Source organism: Melopsittacus undulatus, unplaced genomic scaffold (assembly GCF_012275295.1).
Source record: "Melopsittacus undulatus isolate bMelUnd1 unplaced genomic scaffold, bMelUnd1.mat.Z mat_scaffold_313_arrow_ctg1, whole genome shotgun sequence".
Classification (NCBI taxonomy): Eukaryota; Metazoa; Chordata; class Aves; order Psittaciformes; family Psittaculidae; genus Melopsittacus; species Melopsittacus undulatus.
The window spans coordinates 37,830-43,240 of record NW_022994232.1 but is presented as its reverse complement, the minus strand read 5'-3'; positions in this window follow the sequence as shown (position 1 = coordinate 43,240).

The window sequence follows — 5,411 nt, the reverse complement described above, 5'->3', positions numbered from 1 at the left end:
GGTCGGAGGGGGTGGGGAGCAAAAAACCCCACAGGCGATGTCGGAGGCGCTGCAGGTGGTTCCCGATTGTTTCTGAGAAAACAATGGGCAAGATGGTGTGGGGGACGCAGCTGACGGCGCCACCACCACTTTCCTTCTGCAGCTGCAGCAGGGAGCAAGACACGCGACGTGCAGAAGAATGAAAAAAAAAAAAACCGCAAGAAAGAAAAAAAAAAGGAAGAAAGGACCCGAACCCGCTGGTACTCTCGCGTCAGCCCCGCCTCCTCCTGGCTGCTGCTGAAACCTGCACGCCCTGGCGCTCACATGGGGAAGTGGTTAGGGAGGGGGAAGACAGGATAAGGTATACGCGAGGTGGGTCACGGTACTGTTACCATAGCTTGCAGCGTTACTAACCTCCCTCTCTCTAAGACTAGGTACTATACAAGAATGAACAGAGACTCCGCGAGTAGAGAACGTCGTCTACCCTCCAGGGGGAGAGGAAACGGAAGAAACCATATCCAGAGCAGTGGTAACTGTCTCAGGCAGCTTCAGCCCACCTACAGGAATAGAACGGAGTTACGCGCATGGAGATAGAGGAAATAGTCTTTTCCCTCATCCACTTGCCCTATTAACGGATACCTTCACCTCTAATTAACGGTTCCGTTTAAACTCGCACGTGCAGCAGTGTCACAGGTGAATTATTAAGTCATCGTTGTGGGGTTAACTAAAAGAGTTTTATTAATGATTAAAATATGATCAAATGATAGTTAATCGATTATTGAATTAAAATTAAATAGTAATAAAGCAATACTTGAATGGTAGTTAAACAGTTACTTGGCCCATTATTTAAATGATGATTTAAACTATAATTTAGATCAGTTCTCAAGCACTACTGTTTACTACCCTTCTAATAATTAAGCTATACCTGGATATACAAATTGTGATAAACACATAAATGTATTGGCTTTCGCAAATCATAGGTGTGGTTATGTGGATATAACTATACAAGTTTATAGTAACAAAAACAAAGCTCAATAAAGACATAAGATGAGCAAACCAGAGTCATATAGTAGAAGAATCTGTAAAGTTAAAAAGAAGAAAGGGGGGAGGGCGGGTGTTGCATGCTTGATATAAGAAAAGCTAGTGCCTGTAAAATATAAAGTACTTTTTAGCTTAGCTTAGGTTGTAGAAAGAGAACAATGTTTATGTTGTTAGCTTGTGGAATTTAGTGGCCCCACTAAATGTGAGTTAATTGTTTCACACAAGTCCTCTAAAGTATCTTTAGTTTTAAAGAACAATGTGCTGTAAGTCTGTGGTGAGATAACAAGATTTAGTGACCCCACTAAACATGAATGAGTTATTTCACACCATCCTTCTATTTATCAGTTAGTTTAGAGACAGAGCCTCCCAAATATCTGCTATCTTGGGATACTCCTTGTCTGCCCGTCCTGCTATAAATTTTGCAGGAAGGTCACACTGTTTTAAATCTTTGCTAGTTATCAGAATAATTACAGATATGGCTGATTTTAGCAAGTTGTGTGATTACTGGGGCGTTCAACTGTGCCAAAGGTGAAAAGTACACTGTGAGGAAGACTGCTTGCTTCATCTTGAAGACCCTTACTCACATGAGGAAGACTGCTTACTTCATCCTCAGGACCCCTGCCCACAATTATTGAAGAGCAGTGCGCAGACACCAAGAGGAGGAGACTTATGATAATAAATTACTGGACTTAATTATAATGTTCCCTGCCTATATGCAGGGATTATGAGTATGTATGTGACTAATGGAATTGTGAAAGTATATAAACCTGTAACAAATACTAATCATTCGCGCCTCTGGCTACGGTCATGAGCCCAGCGCTGTTTGCTTTTGCTTTATTGACTTTGTCCCTTAATAAAACATTGTTATCTTGTTTAGAGAAGTGAATTTGTATTTCACAAATGGGGGCTCGTCTGGGAGAAGAACCTGTTTTGCTTCCATGGGCCTAGGGGGAATCTGAGTGAAAGGCGCGCCCTGCCGATTTTGGCAGCTTGCTTAGTTTCTTCTGGTCTCATCGGAGCTTGGAGGTTATATACTGGGCAAAGAAAGGGACTCATAAAGCAAAAGCAGGGTAGGGCTCCCGGGAAAACCGCGGTCGCCTATAATTCAGGTGCACGAAGATCCGGACAAGAAAACTGACTATAAGTATTGTTAGGTTGGGCGGTTTGGGGGTGATCAGTGTGTGAATGAGACACGGACCAGATAGTCTGGATCTGTGAAGTGAGTGCGGAGTCTTCCTAACTGTGGTTACAATTTCCTGCGAGGGAATTGGCCGGTGAGGAGATGAAGTGAACCGTGATTTGTGTGTTAATGAGACACAGACTGGGTAGCCTGGACCTGTGAAGACACGGGCCAAGATATCTGGGATCTGTGAAGTGAGTGCAGAGTCCTTCTAACCACGGTTCCAGTCTCCTGTGAGGGAATTGGCCGGTGAAGGGACGAAGTGAATGGTGATTTGTGTGTTAATGAGACACAGACTGGATAGCCTGGACCTGTGAAGACACGGGCCAGGATATCTGGGATCTGTGAAGTGAGTGCAGCGTCCTAATCATGGTTCCAATCTCCAGTGAGGGAATTGGCCAGTGAAGGGACGAAGTGGATGGTGACTTGTGTGCTAATGAGGCACAGACTGGATTGCCTGGATCTGTGAAGACACGGGCCAGGATATCTGGGATCTGTGAAGCGAGTGCAGGGTCTTTTTAACTGCGTATCCGGTCTCCCAGGAGGGAATTGGCCGGTAAAGAAACGAAGTGAATTAGTAAGAAAGACTGAAAGAACCCCCAGGGTATAAGTATGTGACAAGGGGCAGGTAAGCCAAGTCCCAGGAAGAAAGGGAGCAAGGAAATGCCGGCCGAAATACCCCCGGACAGTCCACTAGGGGTTATGTTAGCTAACTGGGAATATGGTTCAAGTACAAAAGGAAAGGACCAGGTAAAGATGATATATTATTGTATGATTGAATGGACTAAAGAGGAAATTAGATCCGACCATTTATACTGGCCAAGGTAGGGGTCATTTGAGAGTTGGATTTGTCAGGCCTTAAACCTTTATGTGAATGCTAAAGAACCTTTTAATCCAGAGGAGAGCAAATATGCCTCTTGTTGGAAAGGGAAGATTTGGCCTGCAGGAGTAGGCACTTTCAAAGTGACTGAAGTCACTGCGGGTGGGGATAAGGAGGAAAAGAAGTGGGAAACATTGGACGCTTTACCTCCCCCTTATCCTCCCATCCCAACGGCTCCCCCAGCAACTGAGGGATAAAGCAAAAACACCAGAGGAAATTTGGTAAAGGGAAGTGAAAAATCCCTAACTAGCTCTCCCATTAGCACCCCTCGACAGTGAAAGAGGACTACTTCTACTATAATGATGGTAGGAGAGTCAAGGAGCTTAAAGGAACTAGAAAGTCCTACAGAGGGAGCTAGTTTGTTCCCTCTCCAGGAGGTACCCCTGGGGGAGCCTGCCGAGGAACGGACTCAGTCAGAGACCAATATGATCAGACAAAAAGCCATTTATTGCAAAGCATTAACTCCTTATATACTATTGCTTACACACTCCTACAGCAATTTGGCATATCATGAGTGGATACTTGTCTTGAAGACCCTTAGTGACTAATGTATAATTGGTTAAGCACACGTGTGAGAACTTGACCTCGAATGCTTGCCAACAGTCCACAGTTCTCATAACTCAGTGAATTACAGCTTCTTCTTATCTTGCTTGCTTAAGCTTCCTCGGGCCTCCCACGGCCTTGCTGTATCCCTTGGAGTTATTCAGAGCTCATGTACCAAATATCCATTCTCCTGTGAGAATACTGTCTCCACAGCTCCCCCTTTTTAGTTTTACTAAAATTTTTTTACAATTTGGTATGTCTGCTCTATCACTGCTTGACTTGTGTAACATAACCCACTACTCTAGGAAGCATTATTTCATTAAGATTAGTTTGATTTGAAGTCACTTGAACCTTTATAACATGTGGCATACAGGTGGTTTTATACACAAAATCACAGACTCTAATAATTTACAAGCACACATATTCAAGTTGTTAATTTTCAGTTGCCCCCAAGTGATGTTTTGCAATCATTCATTTTTCTCTTCCTCTATCTCATTTTGCTTGGGGTATTCACAGTCAGCTCCTGTAGCTGATGCATTGAGTTCTTCCACTCATCTGTCCAGCTCATGGCAAGGCTTGACAAACTTTGCAGGCAGCCGTCATGGACCTGTAGGTAGGAGGACACAAATATACCCTGTCTCCCAGGTTATCAGTTCTTGAGAAGTAGACAGGTTAAAGTGATTCCTTAAAGCAGAAGCATTCTGATGCAAATGGAATGTGAAGCAGCTGCAGAAATAGACTGCACATTTTTAACAGTCAAAGGTGTTTGCTCCATCATTATACTCCCCCCTTTTTTTTTTTGTTGCACAAGCAGGATCAAAAGCAATACTTCCTAACCCCTATGGCTCAGACCACACTGTAACATTATAAGGGGGGTTTCCTTGAACCCTTTATATTTGAGACTTGCTGAGGGGGGTGGCTTGAGAAAGGACGCCTGTGGCACCGGAGCGGAGCCGGGGGAGATCAGCATCCAGAAACCTCACCACAGAGCGACAAGAGACACTGAGGAGGGAGCCTCAAGTCCTTGACAGGACTTGCAAAGAGCTCAGCTACTGCGAGGAGGTGACTCACCGGGGGCGGAGACAGGAGGAGGGGCACCAACTGTGAGTGGTTAAAAATCTACACAGGGAGCGCGGCAACCAGGAGCGCGGCTAACAGAGCAGGGAAACAGAGTAGGTCGACGCAGTTTGCGCGGGCAGGCGAGCGGGATGGTGAGCACTCGCCGTATGACTAGGGTCCGGTCTGGGAGCTCTGCCCTGGCCGCCCCTGTGGTGGCCAGCGTAGGCACCCAGACAGAGCCGCTAAGTGAGGAGGTTGTGGTGCAGAGCTTGGAGTGTAGAGAGTGCCTGCACTGGTCTTGTGAGGGAAAGGTGCAGAATGGGCAGGGCTGGGCTCGCTGCTCCCTGATGGAGGTCCTCCTCCAGCAGGTGGCTGAGCTACAGGATGCTGTCAGTAAACTTCAAGATGTCAGGGAAGATGAGAGGAAGCAGGACTGCTAGCTCCAGGCCCAAACAGCACAGGGGCCTCAAGATTCCCCTCTAACTCATGGAGGAGAGAAGGAGGCTGTTGATCAGGGAAGCTGGGAATTAGTAACAAAAAAAAACAACAAAAGGAGAAAGAGAGCAATTAAAAGAAAGGGGCTTCCTTCTAAATCTGCTGTACCCACCCAGAACTGCTTTGCTGTCTTGCAGGGGGCTGATGAGGAAATGCACTTGCATCAGAAACAGCCAGCTGGTGCACTGGTACAGAAGCTCTCTACTGGTGCCGCCAGGAAAAAGCGGCGGGTTG